Raw genomic sequence first — 17,329 nt, 5'->3', positions numbered from 1 at the left:
CTGCTGTACCGGTGGTTCGCACATGGCCGGGGAGGCCCAAGATGGCGGCCCGCATGGCCCACACGCGGCGCTGCTGGGGTTTGGGGTGGCTTTGGCCCTGCAGACGCTAGCGTAGTGTCCCTTCTTCCCGCAGCCCGAGCAGGTCGCGTTTTTCGCCGGGCAGCGCGCTCTGGGGTGTTTTGCCTGGCCACAGAAGTAGCATTTCTGGCCTTGGGGCACTGCTGTCTGGCCTTGGGACACTGCTGCGGTAGTTGGGCCGTTGCTGGGGTGTGGCTGGGGTGGCACGGCGCTATGAGACGGTCCTACCATGTCCCAGGCTGTCATTCCCCGCGGCGTCCACGGTGCAGAGGAGTAGGCATCCATGCCCTGGTAGGCTGCATCCAATGAAAGTGCGAGTTCAGAGGCCTTGTTGAGATCGAGGTCACTCTGCTCCAACAGTCGCTGTCGGGTGTAGTTGGACCTGTGTCCCGCTACAAAAGCGTCCCGGATAAGTTCCTCTGTGTACACGGCGGCCTTTACATCCTTACAACCACAGGCCCGGCCAAGCACAGACAGTGCCTGAAGGTATTCCACGGTCGATTCCCCAGGTTGTTGTTTACGACTCCCCAGAAGGTGCCGGGCGTACACTTCGTTCACTGGGCACGTGTACTGGTCCTTGAGGAGCTTGATGGCGTCCGCGTACGAGGTCGCGTCTTGGATGACCGAGTACACTCGGTGGTTCACTTTGGAGGTCAGGACATCCAGTTTGTCCTCTTCCGATTTGATTGCTTCGGAGGCGGTCAGGAATTTTTCGAAACACTTAAGCCAGTGAGTAAACTTGGTGGATGAGTCCGCCTCCCGATGGTCTAAGTCCAGGCATGCTGGTGTGAGGATCTTCTCCATTATAAAAATTTTGTTAATAAAATTGATGCGCTATCAATTACTCATAAAAGACTGAGAGTTAAGAGAGTAACTAAAGGCTTTTATTAACAAAAAGAATGAAGGTCTGCCTCGAGTGGTCGACCGGTCCAGGAATACAAAGGGCTGGGGAGCAGCCACCTTTATACTAGGACTTGTGGGAGGAGTCAGCCGAGGCATGTCCAGGCATGTCTACAGTGGAATACAAACAGTATACAAACAGTGGTTTACCACAGGTATGCTGCGAGGGTCTTTAGGGGTCATACCTTGACATGTCAGAGGAGCAGTGTGTGCGAAGGCTCCGAATCGGGATGGACGTTGTTACTGAGCTGTGCCACCTGCTTACTGAGGATCTGCAGCCGCGTCAATGGTGCATGACCTCTCTGTCGGTGGCTGCTAAACTGAGTGTTGGCCTCAATTTTTATGGCAACGGATCCTTTCAGTGAGCCATTGGGGACATCGCGAATATCTCTCAGGTTGCAGTCCACTGCTGCATCCGGCAAGTTACAGCTGCCCTTTATAGGCGAAGGCGTCAATTCATCACCTTCCCTCTGACCCTGGAGAAGCAGGCGGAGGAGGAGGAGGAGGAGCATGCGGACGAGGAGGAGGAGGAGCAGGAGGAGAAAGATGGAAGGGCTCCTGAAAGTGGAAGGGCCATCCATCACTGGCTCATGAGGAGTCGTCTCGAGGCCCCTCTGGCGGAATGATGAGTGTCTTAACTGCTGCGCACTTTGGATGTTTGAAAGCATCTGAAGGCCAGCATAACTGTAATTATTCACGTACACCATAGCACATTTAAACTTCTCTTTATTGTCACAAAAGTCTTTCATTACAGCAAAACAACGTCATGTCAACAGAAACCATAACAAACAAAATAACAGTAAACTCTTCGGCAAAGCCGCCAAACTGAACAAACTATTTCCAACAATTCCAACAGGTGAGGGTCTCCTTGAGTTTGGCCAAAGAAACGTCTCAGGACCTCCCTCTACTGCTGGCCCCTTGATGGAGAATGACTTCTCTTTCGCGCTCGGCCCCTTCCCTCCCTGCTGCTCCTACGTAATTGAACCCCAGTGGCGGGGTGAAGGCTGGGGGACGCCTGCTGACTGTCTGGAAGTGCAGAAGCCCCTGAGGGATGGCCTGGCCAACCTCTGGGCTTGGAGGGTGCGGACGCAGGATGCTTGATCTGAGCATGGCTGGAAGCAGTGGGCACTGCAGGTGGTGGCAGCTGCACTGCAGACGTGCCAGCGCTGGCATGTGGAATGGTCACCTGCCGAGAGAGGACACCTGCACCATTGTTGGACAACACACTGGCTCTCTGAGGGGACCGGCTCGGCTCATCCGCCACAATCGCATGCTCCACTGATTCCTGGCCTTGTATGGGACTGGAAGGGCCCGGGGTGATCCTAGCTGATGCAGATAGGGTGGCTGCAGTGAGAGTTCGCGTTGCTTCAATCTGGGTGTGGACGAGGCCGGCAAGTGACTGCGTGGCAGCAGTGAGGACCTGTGAGCCAGGTGCCAGTGCTTCGGAGAAGCCCTGGGCAGTTCTTTCCATTGCTTCGGACAAGGCCGGTGCTGACCGCTCCACTGCCTCGGACAAGCCCTGGACAGACCTTTCCAGGGATTGTCTGAAGCCCTGAACAGTCCTTTCCATAGCGGCCTCGAAGCCCTGGACAGTCCTCTCCATTGTTGGTCCAAAGCCCTCGACAGACCTCTCCATTGTTGCCCCGAAGCCCTGGAGAGTCCTGTCCATTGTTGCCCCGAAGCCCTGGAGAGTTCTGTCCATTGTTGCCCCAAAGCCCTGGAGAGTCCTCTCCATTGTTGCCCCGAAGTCCAACACACTCTTTGCCAGTGTATCTATTGACTGAGGCATCCTCCCCACTGCAGCCATCAGCTCAGTGTGCCTGAGCCGGGCCTGGGTGCTCATTTCAGCCAGGCGACGCACCTCCTCTGCACTCTGTGCAGCAGTCATCACTACTTGCCTTGCCCTCCGGGGAGACGGTGGCCGAACTTACCTACCCCCCTTGCGTTGCTGCATGCCGCTTGGTCCGGCAACTGCCTGATCCTCAGAGCCCCCCCCCCTCCCCTCCAGGGAACTACTATCCCCAGTCTGTACATGTGTATGCTCCTCTGAGATTGGAGCGGATGGTCCGGCTTCCTCCTGATCCTCACCTCCGGAGGCACTGGCACTGGCAGCTTCAGGGCGTGGAGCCCCAGTTGGTGATGCATCATCTGAAAGCAGGGAGGTGGAAGAGTGGCTTTAGCAAAAGGACAGGTTGGCGGAAAGGCATGGCAGATTGCGGCACACTGAGGAAGCATGCTGGCGGGGGGACCAAGTGGAAGGAGACAGTTGCAAAAGGTGAGAGCCTTACCCTCGCTGTCAAGAATGGGGTCGGCAGCTGCAGTGGTAACAGGACCAGACAGACGTCCTCCAAGAATCTGGTGCACTCTCTCCTCGAGATCCGTGAGAGTGACCACTTGTGGAGGTCCGCCACCGGTTCGACATTGCTCCTTCCGCATCGCCGCCAGCTTGGACTGCAGGGGAAAGAAGGGGAAGTTCTGTAACATGATGCCTTGAGAGATCATCTCATGCCCCCCATGGTGCAAGAGCCCTTACATGATGCCTTGAGAGATCATCTCATGCCCCCCATGGTGCAAGGGCCCTTACATGTGGCCTTGAGAGATCATCTCATGCCCCCCATGGTGCAAGGGCCCTTACATGTGGCCTTGAGAGATCATCTCATGCCCCCCATGGTGCAAGGGCCCTTACATGATGCCTTGAGAGATCATCTCATGCCCCCCATGGTGCAAGGGCCCTTACATGTGGCCTTGAGAGATTATTGCATGCCCCCCATGGTGCAAGGGCCCTTACATGTGGCCTTGAGAGAAATGTCCATGTGTGTGCCCAGAAAGGGCCATGGGTGCTTGCTGACAGATGGCCATTGGGGCATCATGGCAACAGGGTCCTCGAAGTTAGGTGCAGATGGAGGGAATCAGAAGTTTGCATAACCAACACTCACCCTAACGACCCGAGTGAGGTCGTTGAATTTCTTCCTGCACTGAACAGGGGTCCTGGTCGCCAAGCTGTTGGAGTTGACCCTCTAAGAAACCTCCCTCCAAGATCGCCGGTAAGCCTTTTGATTCGGCCTCTTGCCATTGTCAGGATACAGAACATCTCGACGGCGCTCAACTGCAGACACCAACTGGTCCAGGGCCTCAGTGCTGAAGCGCTCTGCTCTCTGTCTGACCTTCTCCATCCTCACCAAGTTTCTTGCGCCAGAGAAGGGCGAGCGCCGATTCTGAGGCCTACAGGGCGTTGAGTGTTGCAGCTCAGGCTGACTGACCCACCCCTTTAAGAGCCGGCTGGCGCCTGGAAGTCTCGTGGTTTCCGGTAATTGAGATCACCTGCGCTGCGCCCGTCCACGACGATATTGGGTAGCGCCTGAACTTTTGCACCTTAGGAGCCCCGTGCAATGTCTGAGTTAGCGCCTCAATCCCCTTTGGGGGCGGCGCAACCCAATATCTCGCCAGGCAGCGTTAAGTTTCGTCTGGCTATAAACTTTGCGCAGCGCCAGTTCTAACGCCTCAAGCGGGGCTATACCCAATTTCTAGGCCTTTGTGTTTTAGAGTGAGCGGCTGCAATCATTAGCACAATTCAGTTTATGGATCTCTATCACACACCGTGTGTCACCAGAGGGTTTGTAGTCGGCAGTGAGTTTGGTCTGGAGCAAAGTGCCCTGGAATCTCGCTCCCCGCCCATCTCCGCCTCCTCCCTCCCTCCCCCCACTGCCAACACCGACAGAGCTTCACCCTCCTGGCCAGAGTTCAATTATTCCCGAGTACGATAGCAAAATACTGCAGATGTTGGAAATCCGAAATAGCAACAGAAAATGCTGGAAAAACTCAGCAGGCCAGGCAACATCCGTGGAGAGAAATTAGAGTCGACGTTTTGAAAAAGGGTTCTTCACGGATGTTGCCTGGCCTGCTGAGTTTTTCCAGCATTTTCTGTTGTTATTTCAATTATTCCCCTCCATGCTCTAACCCTGTTTGTCCTTCACACTGCTCTAGGTTGTGTCTCCCTGTGTTTAAGTTGATGGGACATAGACGAGTTTATAATAATAATTCCCTGAGTATTGCAGTGAACTCCATCGGGAAATCGCTGAGCTGAAGGTGTTCGTCAGCAGAAAAACATCGAAACTGAAAGCGGTTTGAATCAGGAAGTGCTGAGTGTGATCATGGCTTCCAGACAGCAGGCTGAGAGTTTGACCGAGGATTTAAATTGTTCAATTTGTCTTGATTTCTTCACCGATCCGGTAATACTGGAGTGTGGGCACAACTTCTGCTGCTCCTGTATCACACAGTGTTGGGAAAAGAAGGAGACAAACTTCTGCCCGGAATGTAGAGAGGAGCTTCCGGGAAGAAACCTCAGAGTAAATCGGGCCTTAGCGAATCTGGCCGAGAAAGCTCGAAAATTAAACGTGAATCTGAAAGAGAAGGAAAGTAAACTTCACTGTGAGGAACATCAGGAAGAACTGAAGCTGTTTTGTGAAACTGACAAGAAATTGATCTGTCTGATTTGTAGAGATGCGCAGGAACACAGAGAGCACTGCTTCAAGCCCATTAAAGAAGCTGTTGGAATCTACAAGGTAAAAGGGAACAGATTTGATCACCTGATTATTTCATCACATTTTTATGGTCTAACACTTTTATTCTGTGATTTTCGCTCCCAATCCCAGGATCAACTGAAATCTTCCTTAGATTCTCTCACAGAAAAGAAATCGACGGCTCTAGAAATAGAATTAAAACAAAAACAGCAGATTTCCGCAGTAAGGGTAAGGTCTCCCTGTGCTGATTTTCTGGGATCTCGGTTAGTTTTGTTCCCTTTATTGTGGTACATTAATTATGTTTCACATTTCATTTGGTAGGAACAGTCGAGCAGTCTGCAGACCCGCATCACATCCGAGTTCGCTAAAATGCACCAGATTCTCAATGAGAAAAAGCAGCGATTAATCAGAGATCTCAGGAAACAAGAGGGGAAGATTCTAAAAACAATGGAGAAAAACCTCCGAGAAATTCAAGAGAATTTAAATTCTATTCAGGAGAAACTCTCAAAGTTACAGAAACAGATGGAGCAAAAAGACGGGCTGACATTTCTGAAGGTGAGGATTATATTGCGGGTCAGTTCAGTGAAAGTTCACACAGTCACAAAATAACCGATGACAACTGAAATAAATGCAGCATTTGCTCAATAATTCGAAACTGATTTAAACCGATTGTTCTGTCTATTCCGGGGCAATTCTGTTGTTGTCACCGAAATAACCGGCTCCCACACTATCCGCAGATTCCCGAGGATGCCTGCAACCTCCTGGGAATGAGTTGCCGTGATCTTGATAATTTGCTTGTAATAATTTCCGTGTTGCGCAAGTTTAATATTTTCCTGGCACTCAGATTGCAATCCAGTCACAGTTCCATTGTGTGAGTGTGTGGGTGTGTCTGGTGCGGTGGGTGTGAGAGTCACTGTGTCTGTGAGTGACACTGATGTTGAGTTCCAGTATCTGACACACAAATCAGGCTTTTCAACTACTTATAATCATAGAATCCCACAGCACAAAAGGCCCATTGTGCCTGTGCCGGCTCTTTGAAAGAGCTGTGCAATTAGACCCACTTCCCCTGCTCTTTCCCCACAACCCTGCATTTTTTCCTTTTCAAATCTGTTTCCAGTTCCCTTTTGAAAATAACTTTTAATTCTACTTCAGCCAACATGTCAGTCAGTGCATTCCAGATCATCACAAGTCATTGGTAAAAACATCCCAATTCTCTTTTTTTGCTAATTATCTTAAAGGTTTATGAATGTGATCCCCCAGGTCTCTCTGTTCCGGCACCATATTTAAAATTGTACCGTTTAGTTTATTTTGCCTCTCCTCATTCTTCCTTCCAAAATGCACCACTTCACACTTCTCTGTGTTAAATTTTATCTGCCCTGTGTCTGCTCGTTTCACCAGCCTGTCTGTGTCCCCCTGAAGTCTTTTACTATCCTCCTCATTGTTTGTGTTTTATTTATTTCAGGAGGAAGCTTGTCGGAAGAGGAGGTGAGTCTTGCTCTTTACTGAAACTCTGCAGAGTTTGGTAAAATAACTCAGAAAAGTGTTTAATGTCGATTTATAACATCAACTGTTCAATATTTACAGGATTAGTGACAAGGATTAAGTACTGTCAATAGCAGATGGCGCCCTGTCTATCGAAAAGTTCAACGGCCCTTTACAGTACACAGCATGCAGAGAAATTATAGATGCCATTAACCCCGGTAAAAATCTTATATTCCTTTTCCTGATTTATATACCTAGATGAGAGGAGCCTAAACCGGCTCCCAGACCCCAGATTAAATGATCACTGATGTCCGTGTCTAGTCTGGAAGTCAGGAGTCTTTGCTCTGGGTAAGGGAGGGCTTGGGATGATCTTATTGAATTATTCAAGATCCTAAACCGCAGAGAGAAGATAAACATCCACAGGTTTAACACAGTCACAGAGTCTACAACAAAGTAGGGATAGTCTCGAACTGAGAAAAGGGAGGGTGAAAAGGCAGTTTGGATTGAGCGAGGTTGGGTTTTTGAGTGACCCCATTGATCGGGCAGACAGTGAGTCAGTGAGCCCACTGCTCGCTCCATGACATTGGTCAGAGGCCCAATCCATTCTCAGGGTTGGGCTTCAGTACAATATTGCTGGCGAGTTGCCCATGGATTTGGAGCGTGGGAAGGTGCTCGGTGATCCTTGAGGAGGGAGGCGGGAGACAGGAAATCCGCCAAATCCTCCCTGGAGGCAAGTGAGCAGGAGCTGTTTAAAGGTGGGCGGAGTGGGTTGGGACGGTGGTGGTGGGGGGGCGGGCAGGAAAATACGGTGGGCGGCTGGAAAACCAAGGATCGACCAGCAGCAGGCAGGATAATTCATGCACCTCCTGACCGGAGAGAAACTATTACGGAAGAGGGAAAGAAAGTACGGGGGAGAAATTCGGTTGGTAGCGCCACCGTTTAGCACCTAAAGAGGCCGAGAAGTGGGGTGTTAGCCAATTTCCGGGCGGGCGCAGCGAACCTCGCACCTCGCCCCATATTAAGCATACATTTAGCACCGGCGCTAAATCTTAGCGCCCGCTCACGGGCGCAGGCAGATCATGACGTCATTTGAGTGTGCAATGCCTATTGGGTGCCCCGGACTGGAAATTCAGTGGCGCTCCCCTCCGTACCACCTGGCGCTATTAAGGACAGCTTACCTGGAGCCTTCCCCAGTCGCTCTCGGGCTGGAGGGGTGTTATTTAAAGGGGACTGGTGTGGTTTGAAAGCGGCAGCCATTTTTGGCTCACAACTTCTTCGAGAGTTACAGAGAGTTGCTGAGCTGCACACTGAGAGCCATTTCACCACTGAGCCAGCGCTGGCAGAGGAACTTCAGCCTTCTGACCATCACCTTGCTGTTGGTGAGCATTTACAATGGGAAAACTTCCTGTGCGCACTTATTATGGGGGCTGCATTGGAGGGGAACGTCCTGCTGCTTAATCATCTGGAAAGGGCACAGAGACACAGGGAGAGAGGGGCAGGCATGGCCAGATGGAGGAGGGCCAACAGACGTCGCCACACCAGACATTACGCTGGCAGGGTTTTCGGACAGCAGTTTTCCTACATGAACATGTCGGAGGAGCAGTGTATCAGAAGGCAGTGCTTTAGAAAGGAGGTGGTGACTGAGCTGTGCCACCTGCTTCAGCCAGATCTGCAGCCTCAGATAAGGTGCAGGACATCTCTGTCGGTGGCTGTGAAGATGACTGTTGCCCTGAACTTCTGCACAAGCGGCTCTTTTCAGGCTGCATCTGGGGACAGAGCCAGCATCTTGCAGTTTGCGGTGCATTGCTGCATCCATCAAGTGACTGATGCCCTGTTTAAAAGGAGGCGGCAGTACATCTCCTTCCCAATGACCCTGGACAAGCAGCGGGAGCGCGCAGAGGGCTTCGCAGCAATAGCGGACTTCCCCATGGTGCAGGGTGCCGTTGACTGCACGCACGTGGCTTTGCAGGTGCCTGTATTCAATCCGGAGGAGTTCTGCAACCGCAAGGGGTTCCATTCCTTGAATGTGCAGCTGGTCTGTGACCACCGACAGCTGATCCTCGCAGTGAATGCGCAGTTCCCAGGCAGCAGCCACGATGCCTTCATCCTGCGCCAGACTTCTGTAGCAGACCTTTTCGAGGCCCCGACTCACCCAGGAGGCTGGCTTCTCGGGGACAAGGGCTATCCTCTGTGCCTGTGGTTGATGACCCGCCCCTTTAAGAGCTGGCCGGCGCCAGTGTGTCGCGGGGAAAATGATTATTGGCAGCACCTGCGCTGCGCCCCGCCGCCGCGAAATTGGGTTGCGCCGCCGGGTTAGCGCCTTAAGAGTATCGTGCAGCGCCTGATTTAGCGCCGCAATCACCTTCAGGGGCGCTGCGACCCAATATCGCGCTAGGTGGCGCTAAATTGCGCCTGGCGCTAAACTTTGCGCTTCGCCAGGACTAGCGCCCCAAACGGGGCGATACCGAATTTCTAGCCCTACGTGTTTTGCTATCCCGCCTTTCGCGATCTCAGGACGTCCCAAAGTGCTTTACAGCCAATGAAGAGTTTTTAAAGTGTAGTCACTGTTGTAATGTTGGAAACGCCACAACCAATTTCTGCACAGCAAGCTCCCACAAACAGCAATGTGATAATGACCAGATGACCTGTTTTGGTGATGTTGGTTGAGGGGCAAATATTGGCCAGGACACCGGAGAGAACGAACTCTTTGCGCTGAATTCCTATTTCGCGGCTGCGACACCAGATCCCGGCGGGCCTTGGTGGGAAGCGCTGCGTGTGATTTTTGTATCATTACTGCTCCGTTTACACTTTAAATCCGGGCAACAGTGAGACGTAAATCACTCCCAAATACTTTATGCGGAGGGTATGGAAAGTAAGGGAGGCAGAGTTGTCTGAGGGTATCAGCAGCTTCAAGAGAGAGTTTGATAAGAAGCTGGCAAAAAACTGTAAACCCAAATAGGACTGAGCTGCCTGGGCTTGGAGAGTGGAATTGTGAGGGCTGAGGAGAGGGGAGGTGTAATTTGGACCCCCTGCCCTATTGGACACCCTGCCCTATATCAAAGCAGAAAATACACTTCAAAAGTAATACATTGTGTGAAGTGCTTTGACCCCATTCACACTAAACTGCTGGCCGCCCAACTTCTCTTCCTGTTTTCCATTTAGCTCACATTGTAAATGGTTCCCTCTCCTCGCGTCCTATCCAGCTCCTTTTCAAATCCAATGTCACCACACCCTTCCTCAAAATTACCCACCCTCTATCCCTCTGTCCTTGCACTTGATCTCCAACCTTACTTTCTTGTAAAAGTCCTTGAACGTGCGATCACTTCTGAAACCCCTGGCCATTTTGCCACAACTGCATGTTTGAACCACACTAACCAGATTGTCATCCCTGTCATCATAGCCCCAAAGTGGCCCTAATAAAGATCACACATGACATGCTCTGTGACAGTGAGTATAGCGCATTTCCCCTCCTCATCCTCCTGGGGTTCTCTGCAAACATTGACCATTCTCCTCCAATGTCTCTCCTCAATTGTCCTACTCAGTGGGACTGCCTTTACTTGGGTCACATTTACCTATTTGATCGTAGCCAGAGTATCTCCAGCAATGGCTTCTCTTCCCGCCCCCGCACGGCACCCCAGGAGATTCTCAAGTATTTATTCTTGGTCTTCTTCTCTCACTGATCAACATGTTGCCACTTCTCAACCTCATCCACAGAAACAGGCTCAGTTTCCAGATGTACACCAATGGTACCCAGCTCTACCTCTCCACCACCTCTCTTGACCCCTCCACCACCACGGTGTTGTCCAACCGATTATCTGGAATCCAGTTATGGAGGAGCCACAATTTTTTCCAGTGAAACATTCTGAAGATTTAAGCCATCAGTTTGGAAATTGTCAACAAGTCTACATCCTGGCCACCAACTCCACCCCCTCCTTGGCCACTGTCTCAGGCTGAACCAGACCCTTGCTGTTCTATTCAATCTCGAATTGCACTGCTGATTGTGATCAATCTAAGAGTGTCTGGGACTTTGTCTCGAGTACACGGTGTATCCTGTCTCTCCCATTTCCTCTGCTGAGCTTTTTAGTTTAGTTTCCCTCGGTTGTTTTTGGTTCTCTCTCCCTTTCTGCAGCAGTTCCCCTCCTCATTGTTTTCTCTTTACCTTTTTCCTTCTCTTCTCTCTATTCTGCTGCTGTCGGTACTTTCCCCCTCTCCACACATCGACAGCGCTGATTAGTGGTGTGTGGGTCACGCCTCCAGAGAGAGATTGGGGGTAAAATTAGTCTGGGTGGTGACACAAAATGGGCGATAGTAAATCAGTGGCCCATTTTACATTGTGCCCAATATTAATTCCCATTGAAGTTAATGGAAACGAATATTGAGGGAGCGCGATACGAGCTACTGATCGACTATCACCTAAAACAGTCCAAGACCAATTTCACCCACTGTGTCTCCAGGACACATTAGAGCTTCTGTCGCCGATTGCATGTTAATTCTCAAAGGCCCTTGATGCACTCTGCAGGCACTGAGAATAGCGGAAGACTGGGGCTGCAGAGTTCCTCACAGTGGCTCAGGATCAGAGCAGGATGTCAGAGGTGAAAGCTCCAAAAACCAGCAACTAATTCGCCCCCTCTTTCGCCCATCCTCCTCCTCTCCATATCTCCCCTTCCCCTGACCCTCTTACTCCCATCCCCCTGCCCCTCTCTGCCCTCCCCCTCCCCTCCACCTCCCCACCCCCTCTCTCTCACCCTCCCGCTCTCTCTTCGCTTCCCCTTCCGCGCTCTCGCCCCTCCCCCACCCGCTCTCTCTCCCATCCCCCTCTCCTCCCCTTCTCTCTCCCCATTCCCTCTCTCTCCCCCGCCCTCTCCCCTCCCATTCCCCCCTCCCCTCTCTCTCTCCCGCTCTCTCGCCCCTCCCTTCCCACGAATACAATCCAGAGCCCGAGTGGGCACTTTAAAAAGGCAAGTGTTTGAATAAATCACAAGAAGAAACTAAATCACTGACTGTGTTATTTTAACTTTCCCCCAGCTCCAGCCTCTCTGACTCTGGATCCGAACACAGCGAATCCCCGGCTCATCCTGTCTGGGGACCGGACCAGAGTGAGACTCGGAGACAAATGGCAGCCGCTCCCTGACACCCCAGAGAGGTTTGATTGGTGGCCCTTTGTCCTGGGATCGGAGGGATTCACATCAGGGAGACACTACTGGGAGGTGGAGGTGGGGAACAAGACTCGATGGGGTCTGGGAGTGGCCCGAGATTCTGCCGAGAGGAAAGGGTTTTTCGACCTGAGCCCTGAGACCGGATACTGGATTGTGGGGCTGAGAATCGGAAGTGACTATTTTGGCAGCAGGTTGGCAATTGTTGTCCCCCGGAAGTGTCTATGTTGCCCTCACCTCCCCCTCACCCTGAGTGTGGATCCCCGGAAGCTTGGGGTGTACCTGGACTATGAGGGCGGACAGGTGTCATTTTACAATGCGGACAACATGTCCCATCTCCACACTTTCACCCACACTTTCACTGAGAGAATCTTTCCCTTCTTCAATCCGGGATCGAATGACAGCGGGAAAAGCTCAGCCCCATTGAAAATCTGTGGGGTTAAAGGTCACTAACAGGTCCATCCCATAATGTCACCCTGCCTCCTGCCAGCTGCAAACTGATGGGGAGTCGGTCTCAGTCACAGGTGGTGCGGGTGGTCCAAATGTCACCTGAGGTCACGGCGGCTACAACTGAGTGACAATGTCTTGTTGGTGAGATTTGTTTGTTTAATCGGTGCATGGGAACACACTCGTGGCAACTGTTCCAGAGACCCCTGTAAAATTAAATAAAAACCTCAAGAACATCGAGAATCATCGGAGCCCAGAGACAGAGGAGAATTAAAACAGGGACAGTAATACACCAAGGGAACCACAGACTCCAGCTGGGAAGTTAAAGGTAAAGAGGGGCAGGGGAGAGGAACTAGGGTGAGATAGAACACCAGTGGGAAGGACATGACAAAGGGACCATCCGAGACACGGCAAATTAAATAATACCCGAGGGAAGGAGAAAGTAAAAGGGGCACCAGATAGAAGTGAAATCAAAAGGGAACAGGAGGGAGTGTCAGAAACATGGGAAAGCCCAGGGGATGGAAATGATCAGAACATTCAAACGTGTGGAGTGTTTAGAATAGAGAGTGGACAAGGTCATCACCTGTGGAGAGAGAAGACAGGTTAACATTCCGGGAATACACCCTGCATCGGAACTGGGAACTGAAAGATCAGCAAGGGCCTGTGTAGGGCTGGGGAATAGAAGGAGGGGGAGAGAAGAAACAAATGGATGGTGAATTGTAGAGAGGAACTGACTGGGTGGAATGAGCTGTGAGCTGCAGGAACCCGGTGACCTTCCTGCCTGTAATGTTGCTCCACAGGCGGAAGGTGGCGCTACATGGCGGTGTTTGAGATGAATTAGTGCAACACCTGCCAAGCGCTGTTATTAAACTGCACCATAGAAGCGGCATTTATTAAACACACAGCGATTCGGGGCTTAATTACATCCCAGAAGCATGAACTAAACGTGCTGTTTGTTTTATTTGCACCTTGCTCCAGACTCTGGATCCTTACAATTCCCATCCCGAACTGAGCGGGCCGATTTTAAGAGCCCCCGCCTGGTGTAACCGGAGTGATGGAGCCCAGAATTGGACCCAATGCTCCAGCTGGGGCTGAACCCATGTTGTATATCAGTGTTTTATTTATCCCTCAACCAGCATTAGTAAAACAAAATCAGATTGCTGTTTGTGGGCGCTTGCTGTGCAAGAACTGTGTCGCGTTTCTTACATTACAACAGTGACTACACTGCAAAAGTACCTCATTGGCTGTAAAGCGGTTTGGGCGTCCTGAGGCTGTGAAAGGCGCTATATAAATGCAAGTCTGTCTGTCTGTCTTTCATATTCAGATCAACCTCATATTTTAAAATTGCAACTGTGTTTCAGAGTTTGATGAGCTGGCTTTAAATGTTGTATCCTGCAGAGTTTAAAGGGAAACAAAGTATATCATTGTAACCAAGTATTGAAAGTGTTTGATAAATTGTAAAGTGCTGTCTGCTTGTACCCTGCACACAGAAATAAAAGTATCTGCTTCATCTGTCTGCAGAGTCTGTGTCTAAATCAGAAGGTGGTGTCAGAATTGCCAAGCGCTGCTTGGTGTGTTTACTGAGGCACACAGACCAGGGAGGTTCCAGGCTGGATTGCTGGTGAGACACAGTATCTGAAGCAGAGTGACAGTGGAGGTACAGAGATGGGCCTTAGCATTCCAGGGTTCGGGGTGGCGAAGGATCAGCTAGGGGGCCTATTTCTCCCGCTATCTGGTGACTTGGCATTGGGTGGATCATTGTTGAGAATGGGTCCGGCTTGTTTTCCAGAGCTCATTACCTGCTGACACTCAGTTTCTAGGCTAACACAGGAACAGGAGTAGGCCATTCAGCCCCTCGAGCCTCTTCCGCCATTTATAAGATATTGGTTGGTCTGCATCTTAACTCCATTTCACTTGGGTATAAAAGGCAACATCTCAAAGTTTGCAGATGACACAAAACTCGGACAGGCAGTAAACAGTGAGGAGGATAGTAATACATTTCAGGAGGACATAGACAGGTTGATGAAATGGGCAGACACATGGCAGATACAATTCAACATAGTGTGAAATGATGCATTTCAGTAGGAAGAATGGGAAGAGGCAATAAAACATAAATGGTACAATTTTAAAGGTGCAGGAAGAGAGAGACCTGGGGGTGTTTGTACTCAAATCTTTGAAGGTGGCAGGACAAGGTGAGATGGCTGCTAAATAATATACAGTATCCTTAGCTTTATAAACAGAGTCATAGATTACAATAGCAAGGAAGTTATGCTGAACCTTCCTAAATCACTGGTTCGGCCCAAGCTGTAGTATTGTGTCCAATTCTGGGAAATACAGTTTACTGGACTGGTACCAGGGATGCGGGACTTCAGTTACGTGGAGAGACTAGAGAAGGGCTGTGGGGAAAGGGCAGTGGAGTGGGATTAATTGTTTCGCTCTTTCAAAGAGCCAGCACAGGCACGAAGGGCCGAGTGACCTCCTCCTGTGCTGTATGATTCTGTAGTTCTATGAAATATTGGCCCGGACACTGGGGAGAAATCCAAGGAGGCCTGAAAATGGAGGCCCAAATCTGTCCCTCACTGCACCCATTTTACCCCCATAAACCGGGACAATGAGGTCCAATTTCTACCCCATTAACCACAAGCACAGAGTCAACTTCCACATCAACCACACAAAACCCTCCAGTAACACCATCAACTCCAAGGCTGCTTTGTACCCGAAGGACATTAAATCCTGGAGGCATTTATCCTCTGAGCCAATGGGGGCCAGTTCCAAGTGCGAGGGGGGGGGAGGAGTGGAGGAAGGGGTAGGGGGGAGGAGTGGAGGAAGGGGTAGGGGGGAGGGGGAGGGGGTGTGGAGGGGAGGGGGAGGGGTGGTGGAGATGGGAGGGGGAGAGGGAGGGGGGTTGGGGGGAGGGGGGTTGGGGAGGGGTGGTGGAGGTGGGAGGGGGAGAGGGAGGGGGGTTGGGGGATGGGGTGGGAGGAAGGGGGTAGGGGAGGGGAGGGGAGGTGGAGGGAGGGGCGTAGGGGAGGGGAAGGGGAGGGGAGGAGGGGCAGGAGGGGGTGAGGGTGAGGAGGAGGGGGGTGAGGGTGAGGAGGATGGGGGTGAGGAGGAGGAGGATGGGGTGAGGAGGAGGAGGAGGGGGGTGAGGTTGAGGAGGCGGAGGGGGGTGAGGGTGAGGAGGAGGGGGTGAGGGTGAGGAGGAGGGGGTGAGGAGGAGGAGGGGGTGAGGAGGGGGAGGGGGTGAGAGTGAGGAGGGGGAGGGGGGTGAGGGGGAGGGGGAGGAGGGGGTGAGGGGGAGGGGGGTGAGGGTGAGGAGGGGAGGGGGTGAGGGTGAGGAGGGGGAGGGGTTGAGGATGAGGAGGGGGTGAGGGTGAGGAGGGGGAGGGGGTGAGGTTGAGGAGGGGGAGGGGGTGAGGAGGGGGGTGAGGGTGAGGAGGGGGTGGGGTTGAGGAGGGGGTGGGGGTGATGGTGAGGAGGGGGTGAGGGTGAGGAGGGGGTGAGGGTGTGGAGGGGGTGCAGGTGAAGGGAAGGAGGGGGTGAGGGGGGGGAGGGGGGTAGGGGAGGGGGAGGGGAGGTGGGGGGAGGAGGGGGGGAGGGTGAGGAGGATGGGGGTGAGGGTGAGGAGGGTGAGGGGTGAGGAGGAGGGGGTGAGGAGGAGGGGGTGAGGGTGAGGAGGAGGAGGAGGTGAGGAGGGGGGTGAGGAGGGGGAGGGGGGGAGAGTGAGGAGGGGTAGGGGGTGAGGGGGAGGGGGGTGAGAGTGAGGAGGGGGAGGGGGGGGAGGGTGAGGGGGGTGAGGGGGGGAGGGTGAGGGGGGTGTGGGGGTGAGTGGGAGGGGGTGAGGGTGTGGAGGGGGAGGGGGTTGAGGAGTGGGGGGGTGAGGGTGGGAGGGGTGGGGGGGGTGGGTGAGGAGGGGGAGGGGGTGAGGTTGTGGAGGGGGAGGGTGGGTTGAGGAGGGGGTGGGGGTGTGGGTGAGGAGGGGAGGGGGTGTGGAGGGGGTTGAGGGGTGAGGAGGGGGTGGGGTGAGGAGGGGGTGGGGGTGTGGTGAGGAGGGGGTGAGGGTGGGGTGGGGGTGAGGGTGCGGAGGGGGTGAGGGTGTGGGGTGGGTGGGGGAGGGGGCTGGGTGGGGGAGGAGGGGAGGGGGGTAGGGGAGGGGAGGGGTAGGGGAGGGGAGGGGAGGTGGGGGAGGAGGGGGGAGAAGGGGGGGTGGGTGAGGAGGATGGGGGTGAGGGTGAGGAGGATGGGGTGAGGGTGAGGAGGATGGGGGGTGAGGGTGAGGAGGAGGAGGAGGGGGGTGAGTTTGAGGAGGCGGAGGGGGGTGAGATGAGGAGGAGGGGTGAGGGGTGAGGGAGGAGGGTGGGGTGGGGTGAGGAGGAGGAGGGGGTGAGGAGGGGGGTGAGGAGGGGGAGGGGGGTGAGAGTGAGGAGGAGGTGGTGAGGGTGAGGCTTTCTATGCCATTAAAAAATCAATCCAAATAGAAATCCCAATTAGCACTTGGCTCAAAATTTTCAAATCAGTAATTGAACCAATTGCACTCTATGGCAGTGAGGTGTGGGGACTGCTAACACAACAAGAATTTGCAAAATGGGACAAACACCCAATTGAGATCCTACATGCAGAATTCTGTAAAAGTATCCTCCGGACTCAAAGGAAAACCGTAAACAATGCATGCAGGGCAGAACTTGGCCAATATCCATTAGTAATCACTATCAAAAAAGAGCCACCAAATTTTGGAAACACCTAGAAATG

At 52.7% G+C, this 17,329-nt stretch overlaps 1 pseudogene across 1 annotated transcript in view; it reads left to right on the top strand.

The window, feature by feature from the left end:
- Positions 1-4,891: 4,891 nt before the first annotated feature.
- Positions 4,892-17,329, top strand: part of LOC147096242 (zinc-binding protein A33-like) — a 38,102-nt pseudogene continuing 25,664 nt past the window's right edge. The window contains exons 1-4 of the transcript XR_015074874.1: positions 4,892-5,726; positions 5,820-6,053; positions 6,961-6,983; positions 7,083-7,198. The product of XR_015074874.1 is annotated as a zinc-binding protein A33-like (transcript). The remainder of the gene's footprint in view (positions 5,727-5,819; positions 6,054-6,960; positions 6,984-7,082; positions 7,199-17,329) is intronic.

This window comes from Somniosus microcephalus, unplaced genomic scaffold (genome assembly GCF_052327205.1).
Source record: "Somniosus microcephalus isolate GS21.2 unplaced genomic scaffold, FLI_Smic_1.0 unresolved_chr1, whole genome shotgun sequence".
NCBI classification, from domain to species: Eukaryota; Metazoa; Chordata; class Chondrichthyes; order Squaliformes; family Somniosidae; genus Somniosus; species Somniosus microcephalus.
This window is presented reverse-complemented; position numbering and strand designations above follow the sequence as displayed.